The sequence below is a fragment of the Bombus huntii genome, chromosome 18, assembly GCF_024542735.1.
Source record: "Bombus huntii isolate Logan2020A chromosome 18, iyBomHunt1.1, whole genome shotgun sequence".
NCBI lineage: Eukaryota > Metazoa > Arthropoda > Insecta > Hymenoptera > Apidae > Bombus > Bombus huntii.
Genome location: NC_066255.1, coordinates 4,543,604 through 4,565,869, shown reverse-complemented (window position 1 = coordinate 4,565,869; position 22,266 = coordinate 4,543,604). Strand labels below are relative to the sequence as shown.

The window sequence follows — 22,266 nt, the reverse complement described above, 5'->3', positions numbered from 1 at the left end:
GAGCTAGTTAATTCGGAATGAACAACTAGTCGTGAGGCTATGAGGCTAGTATTCGGGTTGGGGTTAGGTGCGTGGGATTTTCTTCTCCCTAGAGGGTAAGGGACACTTGGCTGTGTTCTCTTTCGACGGTTGGGCGACACGTGTTGTTTTCGGATTACGCTGGGCACTAGAGACACGTCTGCACGCTTCGGCACTCCACAGCGAACTGAGTTTGGAGGTGACTGGAAGAGTGTTTTGGGCAAGGTAGATTGCAGAATGGTTGCGGTAGCATTGTGTTAATTATGGGTTTGTACATGTAATCTTTGTATGTATCACTACATACAACCAAACGTATATTTTTAATAATACATCAGAGTTTTAGTTATTTCATAGCTATGAATTTTATACTCTATAATCTTGACGTTTTATTTCACAGAAGCGTTTGAATATCCATAAAAATTAAATGAACCAATGTATTCATTATCTTATAGAGAAGATATATTATTTTTAATTATGTTCCAATTATTTATCATGATCCTGATTTCCTTATTCTGAAAATTTGAATGGAAGTTTTGTAGTTTGATACTTTCAGCGACAAAGGGTCAATATTGCTTTAGTATATTTCGTCACATATACATGTATATCTATATGTCGGAGATGAAAGGACACCGGAACCTTTGGATAGCCCCGCAACATTGCAATCTAAAGTCTACTATAACTGTAACTAAACTATTGTAGTTATTCAATCCGATTGTAATTGTTCGAGATTAGTGACGGTGAGCTTTGGCTCGAGGTGACAGTCTGTCGCCCAACGTAGCCGCGGTCAAGGGATGAACGCTTTGCCTAACAAAGGTATGGAGTAATTCTATAGCTCTCCTTAAAAGAAATATTCGTGGCGACACGCGACAGTAAACATTCCAACGGTTTCTGTCCCGTGGCTCGCCACACGCAGACCCTATTCTTCGAGTAAGATGATTGCCAGATGTCGATGCGTCTCCGCAGTACATGTTCAGCTAACCCGAGGGCCCGTTATAAATCTTAAGGTTTAGTTAACTAAAGTCCTTCAAACAGACAAACAGTCTTTGTCCCAACTACGGGAAGATAGGGGAGACATATTTTTCAACGAGCGGCGTCTCCCACTAGCAACTTTCCCTCGAGGGCGGCTAGCATCTTTTTCTAACCACCGATATGGAGATTGACCAATTAGCAGCAACGCCAATTTCCTTTACTTTCTGAACGAAGGCTTTTCTCGACGAATCCGATGATCTCGTGTCCTTAGACACACCCCCTTATAGTTTTCCTCTGTAGCATCATCGGGACGGGAAAGGCATTCTCTCGCTCGCGATCTCACTGATGAAAGGAGTAACTCTTTACGACCAGTGAATATTACGCGTCCGACTTAGATTTTGTGAGTACGTTCATCTATCATCCCGTCGACCGCGGATTCGTTATTGAACCTAGGATCATTGTCATTAGTTTCTCGAGTACCTAACTACCACGGTTACTTGTCCGGTTCTATAATAATCGTATTTGCACTAGTCAATGTCTTCTCTATTGCATAACGACAACGTGTAACCCAAACGCAGATTCGTTTCAAGCCCCTAACCCTAATTCTAATGTAAACCCTACATATATGATATGTAATTTATAAACAGAATTCATTGTAATGATATAGATAGATTTCTTAGATAGTTAAAGAAGGTAGTTGTTCGCAATCATGCACTTGACAACATATTCAAAAGTCATTGAAATCGGAAAAGACGTTACGGTTCTATAGTTTCACCCAATCAATATTTATTTATCATAAACGAAGTAGCTATAAATCTTGACAATTCCCAGTTAAACTTAAAATAATTATTGCATTTTTAAAAATAATGAAAATTTATTATTTGCATAAGCGATCTAATGATCATTCTTGCGTTCTTCATTGTAAATTAAAATAAATAAATTATACACTTTACTTTGTACCGCTTAGGACTGAATTATAACTTTACCGAAACAGTGCAAAGCATTCTTTAAAATTCTCTAAAATTCATTTGCATTCATTTCATTTATATACATATATTTATACATATGTTGAGTTGATAGTAAAAAGTACTTCAATGGAAATTATTTAATAATAATAATTATCTACTGTGCCCTGTTCTTTAAGGATTAAGTATGTAGTAGTTCCTGTGCTCACAGTTAGAAAATAAATTATCTATCTTGTCTTGTGCGTTCGGTTCCTCATTGTGTCTTTTGATGCCGTTGATGACACATATCACTTCATAGTGAAAAAAGCAACATTCAATCACGGACCAGCAACATACTCGAAATCTTATAAGGAAATTCAAGAAATTCAAAATAAAATAGAGTCGAACTCAATCCTAAAATCAAATGGAGTTATTATTACTCGACCGAACTATTTTCAATCAACTCTCATTGAGAATTATAAGTAAATTCTTTTGGCGTGGTACTGTAACAAGCAAAATTTAACATAATTTTGAGACGAAACGCGAAAGTAAATCGATAAAAAGGAGGGAGGGTTATATTTCCCCTTTCCTTCTTAAAAATAGGCCGAAATCACATTGAAGCGGATCAAATAGTACATATATACAATTACATAGTCAAATAAATACTAACAAAAGGGAAGCCAGCACCAATACCTTGGGCCTTGATATATGTTGACAAGGACACACTTCTGATTAACTTCCAGAAGATTTTAGCCATCACTCGTTAGTCCTTAAAAATTTATTAACAGAAGCATATTGCTACTACTATGTACAGCGTGTTAAAAAATTTATTTGTCAAAAAAGTGGAACGCCAAATTTCCTGAATGTTGAAATGGTTACCACTTCTAAGAAAATTCTACATCTGGTCTTTTTAGTTTTCTCAAGCACTGAAGCCATTGACAGCGCGTAGACAAAAGACTGCGACGAAGTCAGGCCATAAACAGTAGACAGGCGACGTTGGCTTCGGGGTTTTCAGTTATTGGGTAACACAGCTAGCGTGCGGATCTGGACCAGCTCAAATTGTATTCTTACTTATAATTACACTTCTATTTAAATATATTTTCTGTCTTACAATTTATCCACGTGTTTTCTCTGTTTACACATCGAATAACCTCAACACTGAACATGATTAACAAGGCCAAATTTTTTGCTGTTGCAAAAATCTGTTCTCCTAGGAACAGGTATTTAAAGTGTCCTGAATTTTTAAACTGATTTTGTTCATATTTTAAAGTCAGATATGTAGTATCGTGGACAGATTGCCTAAGAAATATCGGTTTTTTTTTATTTACCGTACCGTATAATCTACCATACAAAGTTCTTGCATTATATGAACCATATAAAAACATAGACCTTCTTTACGTATTATTCTTCTTACTGCTTCTTGTGAAATTCCTACTCGATAAGCTATTGTTCGCAAATACATCAATAGATTTATACGTACACTGCACAAACGACACTTGCTCTTTCTTACGTCAATGTACACAACGAGCGTCGAGTGGAAATCAACCTAACCCCAATCGATGATCTGAAACTTCTACTTCACGCTGTGATCTTCCATCAGGTCTTGAACAAAGAACAATTCCCAGCACGCTTTCTAAACTTTATTACTTATTATTATGTTCATAATATTATTAATTTTGTATTAATACAATAATAATATCGTATCATTATTATATTATTTCTTTATTTTTCTGCTTGTATTGTCTTTTATTCGTAATATATTATCGCAATATAATAACAAAATTAGTTTAAGGGATAATGGAACCTTAAAGATTTTTTTCAAATGAACGGGTCATTTGCAAACCATGATTCTTTTTAGACATTTGTTCTTCGTGATAAGTACTATATGACGCGGTAAAAAAATTTGATTTTGAATATTGTAATATCGGAAAATAAGGATAGAAATTTTTTCCCGATTACTTACAATTTATTAATATTAAATTGAATATACAAATATAAATTGGACAGAGGACGATATTTAACGGAAACTAAATGCAATACTCGTATCTATATCAAATAACTTTACAGTTATTTGATCACTCTCGTCACAACGAATCTAACACACACACACTCTCTCTCTCTCTCTAACAACTCTATCAATTCTCACGACTCTACTCTTCAACGACTCGAAAACTCTAACGACTCTACTCTTCGACGACTCAATTAGCTCTAACGACTCTACTCTTCAACGACTCAATTCGCTCTGCCTCTCGCAACACACTCGCTTTTCGACTCGCATACTCTGACCTCTCGGTCATCGCTCCTTGAACCCGAAACCGTCCTTCTGCTCTAGCGTTCTTTATTGTTTTTCTCATATCTCTGTAAGAACTAGGTGACTTTAGTCACATAGGCGCTCTTAAATGTAAACGAACCACAGAAGGACGACGTATACGGTTTTTTCTATTTTCAACCGATCTCTAATTCAAATTTATTCTACAATATCATGTTCAAAATCAGTTTTGCGAATCATTTTTTCAACAGATCTCCGCAGATTTAAAGATGTAGCATCACCCCCCCCCCCAAAGCAATTACAAATAATTTTTTTAATACCTTGTACATTATATTCTGCCTATATGTAAATATATGTGACTGTGAATTGCAAACACGGACGTACGTGTTTATTTCCTAGTTTTTATTTGAAAGGAACATCACATATGTTGGTCGTTCCACTCGGTCTGCGAACTCTGCGAGTTCATAAAAATCTATTCCAACCCAATGTTCCATATGCGAGCGAAGCGGCTTCTCTAACTTTCGGTCAAAGAAACATTTCTAAAAATTTCTTGTTCGCTCGCATATGAAACTGGTATTACCCTTTTTACCGTTGGACTACCCTTTTTACGAGCGAGTAGAGCGAGCAACGAGAACAGCGTTTCTCTACTATATGTAAATGAATACTATACATTGTTTTTTATAAATATTTTTTATTGATAATTTCTTAGGGAATAACAGGCGATCGCTAAAATCTTCTAGAAATTGCTCAGGAAAATCTCCTTGACAACATATATCGAAGCGAACATCATTAGCAAAAACTCTGACGGATCATATACTTTTTAACAAGAACTTTAAGATAAAATATGCAAGAGAACATTATTTAAAGAATTGAAAGAAGGGTAAGTATGAGAGAGAAAGCAGGTTGTGACTTTTATTGATATAACTGTTTTACTATACTAGCAATAAGAGGAAAATTGAACAAAACAAAAGCTAATTAATTACATATATATGTCGGGTTTACATTATGATTAGGGTTAGGGGCGTGAAACAAATCTTTATTTGGATTAGACATTATTGTTATGCAATAGAGGAGATATGTACTAGTGTAAATATGATTATTACAGAATATGGCAAGTAACTGTGGTAATCAGATACTCGAGAAGCTAATGACAATGATCCTAGGTTCAATAACAAATCCGCGATTAACGGGATAACAGAATGCGCCTTCTTCCAAGGTCCACGTTGTACCCAACTTCCTTGTTTACGATTCAAGTATTACTGAACTAACTCTTTGTTAAAACATAGAATATCCACCGAGCGTAAGGACGCTATGTAACTAGCTAATATGACCTCACGAGGGAATAAGTCTCCGTCGCGTTGGGGTGTGTCTAAGGACACGAGATCATCGGATTCGTGGAGAGATACCTTCGTTCGGAAAGTGAGGGAAACTGACGTTGCTGTTAATTGGTCAATTTCCATGTTGGTGGTTAGAGGAGGATGCTAGCCGCCCTTGAGGGAAAATTGCTAGCGGGAAGCGTCGTTCGTGAGAAAAATAGATTTCCCCTATCTTCTTGTAGTTGGTACAATGACTGTTTGTCGGTTTGAAGGACTTTAGTTAATTAAATCTTAAGATTTATAACGGGTCCTCAGGCTAGCTGAACATGTACTGTGGAGATGCGTCGACGTCTGTTAATTATCTTACCCGAAGAATAGGACTTGTGTGTGGCGAGCCACGGCACAGAAATCGTTGGAATGTTTACTGTCGCGTGCCGCTACAACTATTTCTTTTAAGGAGAGCTATAGAATCACTCCATACCTCTGTTAGGTAAAAACGTTCATCCCTTGACCGCAGCTACGTTCGGCGACTGGTTGTCGCCTCGAGCCCAAGCTCACTATCATAAATCTGAAACAAATACAATCGGATTGAATGGCGGCAATCGCTTAATTACGGCTATGGTAGAATCTAGATTAAAGTGTTAAGGGACTTTCCCAAAATTCTAAAGGAGAGGCTCCGGTGTCCTTTCATCTCTGATATATATATATATATATATATATATATATATATATATATATATATATATATATATATATATATATATATATGCTCAGATTTCAGAGCTTAGTTTTAGGAGTAATGTAATATCGTAAGGTAGTTCGAATCAGAAATCAGTTGAAAATAGATAAAACCGAGTACGTCGTCTTTCTGTGGTTCGTTTACATTTAAGAGTGCCTGCGTGACTAAAGGCACGTAGTTGGTAGTTCTTACATAGGTATGAGGAAAACAATAGACAACGTTAGAAGAAGGACGGTTTCGCTATCCAAGGCAGGACGACCGAAAGATCAGAGTGTGCGAGTCGAAAAGTGTGCGTGTTGCGAGAATCAGAGCTAATTGAGTCGTCGAAGAGTAGAGTCGTGAGAATTGATAGAGTTGTTAGAGAGAGAGTGAGTGTGTGTGTGTTAGATTCGTTGTAACGAGGGTGGTCAAATAACTGTAAAGTTATTTGATATAGATACGAGTATTGCATTTAGTTTCCGTTAAATAAACATCGTTTTCTGTCCAATTTATATTTGTATATTCAATTTAATATTAATAAATTGTAAGTAATCGGAAAAAAATGCTATCCTTATTTCCACGATATTACAGTAATATATTGTATTTCCCAGATTACTTTCATTAATATTCGTCTTAAGACATTAATAACACTCAATTTTAATTTTATCAAAGCAAAATAAATATTTTTGTTTAATTAAAACTCTACTCGTAAAAAAATAAAACTTTTCTATTTATGCAAAATTGCATGCAATAAAAGTTTCAATGAATACACTTCGTTTTGTAACTGTTTTCTTCAACCAGAAAAGATAACGGCCAAAAAATTATTGTTATTCCACAACTAATTGGAAATTTTGACAGTTTAATTCGATCATTGGATCGATTACACGTACGGTGATTTTTCAAATTCGGAATCAGTTACAGACCTGACGGAATCAGTTATCCCCTGACAGGGACAGTGTGGCAAATCTATTCGTTCAACGCTGATTGGTTCCGCCATTTATAAAAGCGCTTCCTGCAGCAGTTATGTATAGATTGGTATAAATATGTCGGAGATAAGAGGACACCGGTGCCTTCCCTCTGAAACCTCGGGAAAATCCATAAAAACATTGTAATTAAAATCTACAGTTGTAACTAAACGATTTGCCGTCATTCTAACCAATTGTATTTGTTTGAGACTTGTGACAATGAGCTTGGGCTCAAGGCGACAATTAGTCGCCGAACGTGGCCGCGGTCAACGGGACGAACTCTCCATCTAACAAAGGCATTGAGTAATCCTATAGCTCTCCTTAAAAGAAAGATTTGTAGCAGCACGTGGCAGTAAACATTCCAACGGTTTCTGTCCCGTAGCTTGCCACACGCAGATCCTATTCTCCGGGCAGGATGTTTACCAGATGTCGACGCGTCTACACAGTACGTGATCGGCTAGTCCGAGGACCGTCATAAACACTAATATCTAGTTACCTAAAATCCTTCAACAGATGCACAGTCTTTGTCCCAGTTACGGGAAGACAGGAGAGACCTATTTTTCCACGAACGACGTCTCCCACTAGCAACCCTCCCTCAAGGGCAGCTAGCATCCTTTTCTAACTACCGATATGGAGATTGGCCAATTAGCAGCAACGTCAATTTCCCTTACTTTCCGAACGTAGGATGTCCCCGACGAATCCAATGATCTCGTGTCCTTAGACACACCCCGTCATAGTTTTCCTCTGGGGTATCACCGGGACGGAAAGTCATTCTCTCTTGCGGTCTCATCGACAAAAAAAAGAGATTAACGCCAGCGACTATTAACACAGAATCCGACTTAGATCTTTGCGAGTGCGTACGGCTGCCGTCCCGTTGTCCGCGGGTTCGTTATTGAACCTAGGATCATTGTCATTAGTTTCTCGAGCACCTAACTACCGCGGTTACTTGTCCGGTTCTATAATAATCGTATTTGCACTAGTCAATGTCTTCTCCATTGCATAACGACAACGTGTAACCCAAACGAAGATTCGTTTCACGCCCCTAACCCTAATTCTAATGTAAACCCGACAAATATAAATGTATAAAGTATACGTTTACAAAGTTGTCTGTAAACAAAGTGTAATAATATTTACCGTGTATTGGAGTGTATATAACGACGGAAATAAAGAATAATAAGAAAAAGTGAGATATTATTAAAAGTCGCTCTTATTAATAGATATAAATAATAGTTGAATAACCTTTTCATAAGATTGCTAAAGATAACCTCAAAAGAAAATACAACTTTTTTGCAAAGTTTAACAATAAATTATATTACAATTTTAAATTAACATCAAATTTTGAGCTACACACATCTTAGTAATTAAATCTGTATGGTGTTATCCGTTTTTACTTTAAAGTGATTTATACTTCGTGTTTATTACAAATTTTTGCAGTCATCATAGAGAACATACAGAATTAACATTTAAGTTTGGAACGTTAGTTCAAATGCCTGATTACTCAGCCAAGGGATGCAGAAACAAGTCAAAGAGTGGTAAGAAAATGTATTATCTTCTAAACGATCCCAAACGAAGAGAGTAATTGCGAATTAATTGCGTAACTCTTGGTGGAAAATAGAATGTAATTGAATATAAATCCAATTTTTAATATATTATGTTTAACAAAGTATTTGCATTACATTATTCCAGTCATACAGTATTTAAAAAAAATATATAATAAGCATAAAAAATGTATTTAAGTTTTCATTAATAAAATTAGACACTAATGACTTTACGCTGTTAATTTCCCTAGGCCATAGTTGTACACACAGGTCTGTTAACTGCTGTAAAGGAGATAAGGTTCTTAATGTCGCAAGATGTACTTTACCAATCGGTCACCATTGAACACTGCGATCGAGTAGCTAGGATTTTGTGTTTGGCGCCATTCTTCGGTGAAAGCACTAAAAGTAAAGAATATAAACTAAAGCAGTAAACTTATTCAATATCTAATACTATATTATGTATTTATTATAATTTCTCACCATTTATTTCAAGCAGATACAGATGTACAGATACAGATAAATGGAGTATTGTAGATACAATACTCCATTTATTACAGAAAGCATTGTTTAAATGAATATTAATTATGAACCATTATTAAACATGCATTATTATTACCAACAAACAAGTTTAACAAGACCACAATTTTCAAATTAGATATGTACACATATCTTTAATGCTTTTATATTTGACGCATATATTGGAAAGTAAGTTTGTTTTTAGTTTTTTTTTAATTTATTAAAAAATTGTGTAACTATTAACATTACCTATAACATACGTAAATAGTGTCATATTTAAAATATTACCCATGATTAAAAATTTTCAATGTTATTAAATTCTTTATTGAGGAAGCTAAATTATAATATAATTATAGAGTTTACAAAGGATTTTAATAATGAAAAAATATTTATTTTATATAACATTTATTAGACATTAGTTAGATATAAAATAAGAATAATATAATCATAATAATCATATATCTAAGATAAAAGTTGATCTCTATGATCATTAACATGGTGTTGCTTTTTCCTCACACCCTCCTGCTACACGCTTCGAAGCAGAACATACAGCGAGTAGATATTACGGAATCAGATCCAACAGCAAACAATACAATATGTATAGAACTCTAATCATGGAAACACCAACACCTTTGGTAGCCGAAGTTATGCACAAGTAACTAACCAATCGCCACCCTTAACACCAACATAGCCAAATCCATCAGTAATACGCTCAAGCAACCACCGTTACAATACTAACTAACGGCAATTACTTCCAGATGTAGCAGTATATGCACCACTGCGAACAGGCAGTACATTGACAGAGATTATAGAAGTAGCATTGGCAACTACTACTTATGAACCAAATAACAGGCAAACAAAAATAATTCCGCAAGACTTTCTTGACAAAATCAGAGGGAAAAAGGTAAGCGAAAGCAAAATGACAAAAACATAGAGCACGTGCAAGCAAAAAAACATCTAAACAAACTTGCAAAGGAAATAGAAAGTAAAATAAAAGATCATAATAATAACGAATTCTCAAAATTCATAGATTCACTTTCTGCGTACGAGAATTCCAACTATTTCCTATGGAAAGCCACGAACAAAATAAAGGAGCCAATTAAACTAATCCCAGCAATCAGATTAACGGACAACACATGAGCCAGAAGCAACGAAGAGCAAGCTGAAGAATTTTCCAACCACCTTTGTTGAAGTTATCTCTTCGAGGAACGCGTGATGAATGTGTAACAGAAATATATTTAAGTATAAGTGTAACTGTAAGTATAAGTATAAATATAAGCATAAGTATAAGTACAGTGTATACTAATCCAGAACCACACTGTGGCAGCGTTACATTACAACAGAGCTTCGAAGCCATGAGTCTATGGGTATTTATATAATTACGAAAACTGGCCCGTCTATATATACTCTGCTGCACCATCTGTGCATGGCATATTCCTAAAAAAGGCTATGAGACTGAGAGGCCCTTCAAATTGATTTAGAGCTAAACAATACTCAATAGCATCGGGGACTAAGAGAACTAAACGCTAGAGAAGATGTAGTTTTCCTAGAAGTGAGTATTACTTCAACGCCCTCCCTAACACTCGAAATCTTTACAAACGATTAATTTTTAACATCATTGTTATTTTTCAGACCTAATTTTTGTCGTAAATATTGAAATCTTGGTTTCGGTAACGCCTTCGTAAATATATCTGCTTGTTACGTCCGGCGACTCTCTACACAAAGCAGACTCCACGCCACGTGAGTTCTATTAGAAACAGTGACAATGACTGTTTTGTATCGTATCTAGTTATATTATTTATTGTTCTTACTTGGTGCCCGATTTTTGTTAGTTCCTTGCATATATTTTTGGTGTTCTTGGGTATAGGTCTCTAATTACTACTTTGTGGTTCTTTTCTGTTTTGAGCTGGTATGTATGATGTATGGTATGTTTAATACTTGCGCCACTTTTCGAAAGATTTTTGGAGTATTTGTTTGCACTTTGACTTGTTCCAGTTTTAATTCCTTTATACTGTAGTTTTCTCTTCCGACAGTTTTGTTTAATAGTTCAATAAGGGTATCTGTTATTTGAGCATGAATGTAGATCGGTGGTGGTTTAACGATATGTGTTGTCATTTCTTCCTCTGAACTCGTATCTCCGTCTTTTATCAGTGAGCTGAAAGAATTTCGGAGTGGGATGTCCTGTAGCCACTGGTGCATTTCTGTATCGGGAATTTTTATAGCGCTTGTATTTAGGATTATTTTACGCCTTTTGTGAGCTGTTGCTACCTTCCAGTTTTCATCTTGATAGGATAGTTCGTTATTGTAACTGTTTTCTTCCTGCTTTTGCAACGTTTCCATTTCTTTTATAGGCTTTCCTGTTCTTTGTTAATTGGTTGTTTTCTGCTTAACGTATTTGTAGCTTCATTTATGAAACATATGTCACCCTTTATTGTTTGGCGGCGGTATTGGTTGTTGCATTTTGAAACTTTTACCATGTGACAGTGTTCGTTAACGTTTTAACCTCCTAAATTCACTATTTATGGCACTAACACTGGAGCACATTTACTCGCGCCTGTTTACCTCGACTGCTCGGGCAGAATTGTCATTACAATGCAATTATCTATATTGTTACATCGACGCCTTTCTTCTACAATTTTTAACATTTTCTTCTACATAATATTTTAAAATTTGTTAACAATCACTGTTTACAAATTGACGGCAAGTACCTGATTCGGGATTATACGTTCTATATACATCGAACGTAACAATAAGGAACACAGAAAGCAACTGAGATATAACACGATATTGAAATTAGAAATTAATTACACCCTCGTAGCGGTGCCTGCATCAGCTTGGACTAATTCGCAAACGATGGAAGTTGTATATGTCGGAGATGAAAGAACACCGGAGCCTTTGGAATTTTGGACAATCCCGCAACATTGTAACCTAGAGTCTACTATAGCTGTAATTGAACAATTGTAGTTATTCAATCCGATTGTAATTGTTCGAGAGTTGTGATAATGAGCTTGGGCTCGAGGCGACAGTCAGTCGCCGAACGTAGCCGCGGTCACGGGATGAACGCTTTGTCTAACAAAGGTATGGAGTAATTCTATAGCTCTTCTTAAAAGAAATATTCGTGGCGACACGCGACAGTAAACATTCCAACGGTTTCTGTCCCGTGGCTCGCAACACGCAGACCCTATTCTTCGAGTAAGATGATTGCCAGATGTCGATGCGTCTCCGCAGTACATGTTCGGCTAGCTTGAGGGCCCGTTATAAATCTTAAGATTTAGTCATCTAAAGTCCTTCAAACAGACAAACAGTCTTTGTCCCAACTACGGGAAAATAGGGGAGACCTATTTTTCAACGAGCGGCGTCTCCCACTAGCAACTTTCCCTCGAGGGCGGCTAGCATCTTTTTCTAACCACCGGTATGGAGATTGACCAATTAGCAGCAACGCCAATTTCCCTTACTTCCTGAACGAAGGCTTTTCTCGACGAATCCGATGATCTCGTGTCCTTAGACACACCCCAATATAGTTTTCCTCTGTGGCATCATCGGGACGGGAAAGTCATTCTCGCTCGCGACCTCATTGATGAAAGGAGTAACCCTTTACGACCAGTGAATATTACGCGTCCGACTTAGATTTTGTGAGTACGTTCATCTATCATCCCGTCGACCGCGGATTCGTTATTGAACCTAGGATCATTGTCATTAGTTTCTGGAGTACCTAACTACCGCGGTTACTTGTCCGGTTCTATAATAATCGTATTTGCACTAGTCAATGTCTTCTCTATTGCATAACGACAACGTGTAACCCAAACGAAGATTCTTTCACGCCCCTAACCCTAATTCTAATGTAAACCCGACATATATTTTATTAATTAAGTTTATTAGAGGAATTTTAATTTTATTCTCTTATTTTATTAGTTTAATTAATAAATTATAAAAAAAAACTGATTATTTAAATTTATTTTTAACAAATCTAACTTTATTATTAACTTTTTTATTCTTAATACACCATTATGATATAAATATTAAAATATTAAATTTTAATTATTACAAATATAATAAAATTTATAATATTAAAAAGTTATATTTAAAACCCAACTATTGTATTCTTTTAATATTTATTATTTTCCTAATTATTATACTATTAATTATAACAAAAATTTTTTATATTAAAAATAAAAACGAGCAAAAAAATGAAAAAAGTAATTTCATCAATTTATAAAATTCATATATTAAATTTACCTATTGTTACGCCACGAGGCTTACCACAGGCTGTATTTTCTAACCATCGCTCGCGGTCCTACAACGTCGCGGCTGCCCGGCAAACAAACATTGTAGTGGCAAGCGCATGGTTCATTAAGGGGTCGCCTTCCAGAAAAGACGAAAATAATCGAAGGGCGTGCAGTTCCTTCTGACGAGTCAAGCGTGACACTTCGATAAATCTGACCAGCAAACGAATTTATCTAGAGATCAAAGTCGAGCCAAAATTCTGTAACATCTTCATCATATTATTGTAAAATATATTGTTCTATGTTAACCTGTTAATACAGTGTTACATGCAGTAAACCACCTCTGTTATCCTAAACGAAACAGGGGAAGGACTATTTCGCGGCGTCGATTAACATGATCGTAGCGAGAATTTACGCCTCTCGCTGACGCGTTCTCCTAGCGACCGCGTCTCTCCGCGAACGGTCGTAACACCTATATCATTTTTTAATTTACCTACAACAATTAATATTAATTACTTATGAAATTTTGGATCAATACTTGGAATATTTTTAATAATTCAAATTATCTCAGGATTATTTTTATCAATAAATTACTGTCCAAATATCAATATTGCATTTAATAGAATTTCAAATATTATAAAAGATATAAACTCAGGATGATTAATTCGATTAATTCATATAAACGGAGCATCATTTTATTTTTTCATTATATATTGTAAAAGCGTCGACCAAAACAATGATATACTCCTTCGAGTCACTTTTACCGCTCAATTTGCCCGTTATATCCATGTGTACCGTATGCCAGGGTATGCTGGTCTTAGGTATGGGATGTAGTTCAGCTTGTACTTTACCTGAACTAGCCTTCGAAACTCGACAAGCATGACAGTTCTCAACGAATTTGCGAACATACTCCGCCATTCCTTCGAACCAGTAATAGTAGCACAGTTTCTCAAGCGTTTTATCCCAACCTAAGTGCATAATGGACTGTTGCACATGGTTAATAACAGATCATCTAAAACCTCTGGGGACAATGGACAAGCAGAGAGTTCTGCCTTTTCTCTGTATTTTACGATGAAGGGTACCGGGCCGTAATTCATACTCCAAGTCTACGGGATTTCGCGAGACAAAATTTTCGTGGGCCATTCGTTTACCCTCCCGGTACAGAATGTCAAAAGTAAAAGTTTGTAAGTAAGCCCACCACCTGTAAACCCTGTCATTTAAATTTACCTTACTACTGGATGCCTTCAAAGGATTACAATCGGAGAGGACAAGAAATTCTCGTCCGTGGAGATAATGACGGAAATGCTTGACGGCGTTCACAACTGCTAACGTTTCTAGTTCGTAAGAATGATACCTAGATTCCGCAGGGCTACTTCTTATACTGTAATATTCTATTACTCTATTTTTACCTTCAATCTTGTGCATTAAAATAATCTCATATCCATCCGAACTAGCGTCGATACGAAGTTCTATCGGGTAGTTCGGGACAAATACCATTAACACCGGCGCGTCGGTCAGGGCGGAAATTACCTTTTGCCTTATTTTTCCATGCCTATCTGTCCAAGTCATGTTTTTATTATCGGAAGTAAGCGCATACAAGGGTTTCATTACCCGTTAAAATTTAGGGACGAATTTTCGGAAATAAAGGGCTAAACCTATGAACTGCCTGAGCTGTGTGACGGTCGTTGACGCAGGTAAAGAACTCAAGGCGTGCATTTTACCCGGATTGGGACGAACTTCTCCGTCGTAAATTACATATTCCAAATAGAGTACCGATGCCTTTAGAAAAGAACATTTTGAAAAGTTAAAGGAGAATCCGGCTCTTACAAGGGTATCTAGTACGGTGTGCAATACTTTTAGAGCTTGATCTATCGAGTCGGCAATAATTAGGGGATCATCCAAATAGACGACAACGTAAGAATGGCACGTTGGCTGTTATACGTGTTTTCAAAGGAATCTCAAGAATGATCTCTCGTTTCGTTTGTTCGCAACCTCGAAATCAGCAGCCGCTGCTGAATGGAACGAAGGAAAGTGTAGTACAGATCACTCAGACCAAATGATTTCTTATGTGACCGCAATTAAAAAGGGTCAAATGCTACAGAAGACTTGGCACGCGACTACTCCTGAGGATTTCCGTACTAAACGCTTTGATGGTTTACAAAATTGTAGCAAGGAAGAACATAAATATTAGAATATTTAGACAAGTATGAGCTGCACAATTATTAGGGTTGTCCGAAACTATAAGAATCCCCATTTTCGACGGGGTCAGCATAGTATCGCCGTCCCGAAAATGACTTCCGGAAGAAACATTAAACGCGCACGCACTTATGTTATGCAAATAAAGGACATCGAATGGATCGAACAAAGGCACAAAAGAATTCGAAGAAAACAACAACTTATTATCCAAATTGTTCATCGAGGGTAATCAATGCTGTATACTTCCTAGAATTAGGATGAATATGGATTTGGAGAAACCCACCGGCCATGTCCAGAATAATAATATGTCTCGCTTTTGCAATCTCGAGACTCGATCCGCAATAAGGGGTAAAGGATACCGATCCGCGACCGTATTTTTATTTAGTCCTCGAAAATCTACCAATCACCTATCTGAACCATCGTTCGTCTTCACGAATAACATAGGGCTCGCGAACTATGAATTACTAGGCTTTATGATTTTTGGCTGTAATTAAGTCGCTTGTTCTATCACGTACTACTCTGCGCTCGCGAAGTCTATTAGGACTCCTTGTACGGCGATGTTAGGATCAATTAATTGTACTTCTAACTGGCCTGTATTTTTTTGTACGAGTACTTAGGGAACCCGTAACGGATGAATCTCTGAATTTTCGAAAAGAAAGATTAATCGACTTTTATCACTACCACGTACCTCATTGTCAACTTCATTAACATTGATCTCGTTTTCAGCGGTTTTATTACAGGCATTAATTATTTTTGTTTTACACATAGCGAGGCTATTTTGTGTAATATTACGTCAAAATCTTGGCTTAAAATTTAACGAGCATTCGCGATATCGTATTGTTAAATAACTATCAGCGAGAACATGAAACGTTTATTTCTAATCGCCGACACCTGCAACGGACAAGATTTGGGCGATACGTTTAGTACCAATATTTCTTATTCCTCGCATTACTACTATATCAATCGTTCTTTTGCCAGAAATTCTCAAGACTACGGATTCTTTGATTAGCGAACATTCGGCTCCGAAATCGGGGTAAAATGGAAACGACTCACCCGGATGGCTTGATCTACCAGTTGGCGCCTCCACTACGTAGAAGTCGATTCGACACTCGGTATTGAAATTATATTCAGGTCACTGCTTTGTAAAGGATTTTCCCCCATAATCAGATTGGTAGCTGCGCACCATGCAGCGGAGTCGAAAAATTGTTAGGTTCCACACTCGATGTTTTGCACCAGCGACGGAATTAACTCGCGCACGATGGTCGTAAGCTCTTGCACTGTTATAACCGGCACTGATCCCACTTCTGATGTCGGGTTTACATTAGAATTAGGGTTAGGGGCGTGAAACGAATCTTCGTTTGGGTTACACGTTGTCGTTATGCAATGGAGAAGACATTGACTAGTGCAAATACGATTATTATAGAACCGGACAAGTAACCGCGGTAGTTAGGTGCTCGAGAAACTAATGACAATGATCGTAGGTTCAATAACGAACCCGCGGACAACGGGACGGCAGCCGTACGCACTCGCAAAGATCTAAGTCGGATTCTGTGTTAATAGTCGCTGGCGTTAATCTCTTTTTTTTGTCGATGAGACCGCAAGAGAGAATGACTTTCCGTCCCGGTGATACCCCAGAGGAAAACTATGACGGGGTGTGTCTAAGGACACGAGATCATTGGATTCGGAAAGTAAGGGAAATTGACGTTGCTGCTAATTGGTCAATCTCCATATCGGTGGTTAGAAAAAGATGCTAGCCGCCCTCGAGGGAAAGTTGCTAGTGGGAGACGCCGCTCGTTGAAAAATAAGTCTCCCCTATTTTCCCGTAGTTGGGACAAAGACTGTTTGTCTGTTTGAAGGACTTTAGTTGACTAAATCTTAAGATTTATAACGGGCCCTCGAGCTAGCCGAACATGTACTGCGGAGACGCATCGACATCTGGCAATCATCTTACTCGAAGAATAGGGTCTGCGTGTGGCGAGCCACGGGACAGAAACCGTTGGAATGTTTACTGTCGCGTGTCGCCACGAATATTTCTTTTAAGGAGAGCTATAGAATTACTCCATACCTTTGTTAGACAAAGCGTTCATCCCGTGACCGCGGCTACGTTCAGCGACTGACTGTCGCCTCGAACCCAAGCTCATTATCACGACTCTCGAACAATTACAATCGGGTTGAATAACTACAATTGTTCAATTACAGCTATAGTAGACTCTAGGTTACAATGTTGCGGGATTATCCAAAATTCCAAAGGCTCCGGTGTTCTTTCATCTCCGACATATATATTGGTAGATATAAGTGAGAATTATATGTATAGTTATAAATGTTGTTTGTTTACAGGTGGATAGCAAAAGTATTTGGTTTCGTGGGTGGCGTACAGGTGCCTTACAGTTCTACGGTGCGGATTGCTATTCCTTGGACTAAAAAAATTTCTTTCGAGATGAGTCAGATTATTGTAACGATCATGCATGGGAGGATTTTCTGCAGAGATTCAAAATGCTCTCTGGATTCCTCGTGAAACGTCTGGACAACACCTACATGTACTTCCATCCGTCGTTCAGAGAATGGTTGATGAATTCGCTATCCGTTCTGCACACACATACAAAAATAGTTAATGTATATATATATTATTTATTTTTATTTTTTTTTTTATAAGTTTCGTTTGGACCTGTTCCTTTGTACGAAGACTGTATCCCTGTATATAATATAATATATATAATATGTTATGATTATGTTAGTTGTTATTTATTATATATATATTTTCCTTATCTCTCTCTTTTTTTTTGTTTGTTTTTTTTTTATTAGTACCTAACATTGCTATTATGATGCTGTATTACATTGCATTGGCTATTATTTGTATGTGCGACGAATTTTTCAACATGGCCGCTCGCGTGTCTCTTTGGTATGGCGTTGGTTTAATGTCAACAGTAACGTGTTGTTGAAATAGCTAATTAATTGTTAATCATTATAATTTTATTTAGTAGTGTTTTTGTAATATTGTTTTGTATTTCATGATATTGTCTGTGTCAATACCGTGTGCTACTTTAATGTGATAGCATGGATTGTATTGTCACCGAATTTCAATAGTCATTGTTTTGATTATACGTGACTTGCATTTATGTAAGTCTTGTTTAATTTAGTTAATGTTTTGTGTATTGTGTTACCAGTTATTTTCGTGTAGCATAACTTTATTCCTCTGCACCGAGTTCAGTCATGTCTTGTTGTTAATATTTAGTTAGTCTATCTTGATTAATTTCTAACCTATTTCTGTGTTTATTGACTTTTCTTATTTTCCCTATTAATTTATTATTGCATGTACTTGCTATTTGTTATTATTTTGTGTATGATATGAATTAGTTTCCTTATTAGTGATTAAATTTTATTTGTTAGATTGACATTGTAATTTCTAACCCATTTCTGTGTTTATTAACCTTTCTTATTTTCCCTATTAATTTATTATTGCTTGTACTTGCTATTTGTTATTATTTTATGCATGATATGAATTAGTTCCCTTATTAATGATTAAAATTTATTTGTTAGATTAACATTGTCTGTAATTCTTCAGATTCTGCTCTTTCGATGCTGCGTCACTTACCTGGATCGTTCCCACAACATCATCCGATTCTTTGATATGCCTTGGATACTTACTACGGCTGCCTTCAATCGTCTTATATCTGTGGTCATAAAGGTGGTGTTTAATTTATTTAATTCAATATGTGTATAATGCATTGTATGCGCGACCGCTATTGGGCATTACAAAATAACATAACAATACTACGTAGATTAATGCATAACAAAATATCCTTTTACTCCGGTTATATTTATTACTAACTCTCAATTAATCTATCTTGATTATTTTCTAACCGCTTTCTATACTTTATCAGCTATTTTATTTCTTCTTATTAACCTGCGAAATTCATGCATGTACACTTCCTTGTATAGTGATTAATTGTTCACGAGGTAGGTTGCACTTTCACTGTTTTAGTTATTCGTTGAACTAACACGTTTTACGTTCAAACAGTAATTGGAGCACTCGTAATAAACCTTTTCTTTTCAAGTTTCCGCTATCTGTGTTATTCAACGAACAGTGCCATGCTTCCACAGTATTGTTATAACATTTAGTACTGTTGTATTTTGCATTAAGGCAATTGAAGTTAATTTGTTCATTTATTTTTCAGCTGGCTGTTGTACATGGTGTTCCGCAAACAGGGAGCCATAACCTATTTTGCACGTAAACCTTCTCGTATGATGATTACTTGTTCACAAGGTAACTTTCACTTTTACTCTTTTAATTATTTATTGAATCAACACGTTTTATATTCAAACAATGATTGGAGTACACATGATAATTTTCTTTTTTTTCTTTTTAGGTGTTCACTATCTGTATTATTCGACGAACAGTGTCACACCTCCTTTTGATTTATCCACAATATAGTTATAACATTTAGTAACCTTGTATTTTGCACTGAGACGATTGAAACTAATTTATTCACTTATTTTAGGTAGCTGTCGTACATTATGTACCACGAACAACGATCCATAACCTATACTTGCACGTACACTTTCTTGTATGTTGATCACTTGTTCACAAGGTAACTTTCACTTTCACTAGTTAATTGTTCATTAAGTTAACACGTTTTATATTTAAGCAATAATTGAAACACGTATAATAATTTTCCTTTTTCCTTTTAGGTGTTCGATATCTGTATTATTCGACGAACAGCACTATAACATATACTACCGCACTACGTTGCCCACTGAAATCACTTTATTCATTGTTTATTTCGATTATGCGCTAGTTTTAACTTGTTTAAGTGCACCGTTCGCGGAATCCCTTTTACTTCGATCTTGACGTTTTGGTTCTGCAAGATTTCTAGCACTTTGTGTGGTCCAGTATATTGATCGGAGAATTTTCCTTTACTAGGTTCTTTTAGTAAATATATCGAATCTCCTATTTTAAAATCTTGAGGGTTGATTCGTCGGTCGTAATATTCTTTTGATCTTAGTTTGGATTTTATCAAATTTTCTCTTGCCATTCGTTGTACGGTGTAAATTTTATCGAACAGATCTTCGAGATATTCTGAGTATGTTGGTTCCATGTTCTCTTCGATTATTACTTCACCAGTAGGTTCTCTGGCTAGATGTCCAAAACTAATTCGTGCGGGGAGAATTTCGTTCCTTTCCTTCATTTTAGTTTTTATTTTGCGCCAAGACGCAAGTTTACTGACATCGATCCAATTATCCAATTGCTTGCTAATAGCATTCAAAATACAAATTTTTGAAAGTGCCGCAGCCATATTAACCCAAAAATATTTTGTATATAGTATAGCGTGATACCATCTATATTTTCCTGGGGGAATCATAAGATCAGCACTACCTACTATGTTACCTACGTCAAATATTAGATGTAGTAACCAATAAAGTATTTTTAATCCAATTATAATCCAATGGCTAGCGTGTTCAAGTTTTTATATATATCTTCAACTGGTGATTCCCTATTTTCTCCCTTTTGATTTCTTTGGGCTCGTTGAATTTGCGTTTCTTCAGCTTGAAAATGTTTAGAATCCTTTTCCTTAGTTACCCTTTTTCCTTCTTTATTTACTTTATTCACAACACCTTTATTTTTCTCTACCTTTTCAGGATGAATAGTTTCACTGGAAGTGCTTATTATAATTAAATTATTATTTATTTGTATGGAACGTTTAGGAATATTTTTGGTAGATTTGGAATTTTTCTTTGAATTTTTATTACAAACCTTTTTGCTTATAGATTCTGTTTTGGATTTAGGGATAGCTATATTTTTATTTTCTATAGTGTGATCTTCCTTGCAATTTAATGATTTGGCTTTGAGTTCGATAAAGTTTCCTTCTGATGGTTTTATAGAAGTTTTTGAGTGAGATACACTCGCTATCTCTTTTCCTATTATGGTTGAGACATTCACGAAATTCGTGGAGTCTTGCTTTTGTATCTTTGCCAAGTCGAACGTGGAGAGGCAATTCGCACTTCCCAGCGGGTCCAATATCTCTGTGATATTATGCAGTGGATAAGCATTGCCTGTCGTCTCGTCGTTCAATTTCCTAGTTTCTGCTTCGTCTGAAAGTTCTTTGGCACTAATATTATTTATCTTGTTTGGTAACTCAGGAAATTTCTCACTCATGATCCTGTCTATGGCACCGTGCGTCCTCTTAATATTTTTACGTGACATTATCCCTTATCACAGCAACGGAATAGTGTTTGCATTGAAAAGTTGATTGGTTGAAATGATCAGCATCTCTCTTTTGATTTAGATCTCTATCGAGGTATTTATTTATGCATTTTTCTTCCCAAATTATTGCTCTTGCTTCTTTTCTAACATTTTCTTCTATTCCCGGGTTGTTTAGATGTTTCCGCGACGGCGGTACAAATCTCCAGTTCTGGCGGTTGTTTCGGTTATAATTATTCGAAGGTGTCGAATGTTGGTATCGAATTCTATTGTTCACTTGTTTTAGTTCTCGTGTTGCTTTCACGGCTTGGCGGTACGCATCGTCCAAGGATTGGTATCCTGCTATCTTTACTCGTAAATACACCTCGTTTGGAAGCCCCTTAACGAAAGCTTCC

The 22,266-nt window shown here is 36.4% G+C and overlaps 2 long non-coding RNA genes across 3 annotated transcripts; both read right to left on the bottom strand.

Moving 5' to 3' along the window:
- Nucleotides 1-1,121: 1,121 nt before the first annotated feature.
- LOC126875538 (uncharacterized) lies at nucleotides 1,122-13,244 on the bottom strand. Of its 2 annotated transcripts, none has more exons than XR_007693535.1 (2): nucleotides 12,966-13,244; nucleotides 1,122-1,467 (listed from the first exon to the last, which is right to left on the bottom strand). It is a non-coding gene; the product is annotated as an uncharacterized LOC126875538 (long non-coding RNA). The 2 variants fall into 2 exon arrangements; XR_007693536.1 differs by lacking the exon at nucleotides 12,966-13,244 and adding an exon at nucleotides 8,129-8,246.
- A 5,052-nt stretch (nucleotides 13,245-18,296) lies between these two features.
- Nucleotides 18,297-19,228, bottom strand: LOC126875543 (uncharacterized). Its single transcript, XR_007693544.1, has 2 exons — nucleotides 19,081-19,228; nucleotides 18,297-18,930 (listed from the first exon to the last, which is right to left on the bottom strand). It is a non-coding gene; the product is annotated as an uncharacterized LOC126875543 (long non-coding RNA).
- Nucleotides 19,229-22,266: the final 3,038 nt, after the last annotated feature.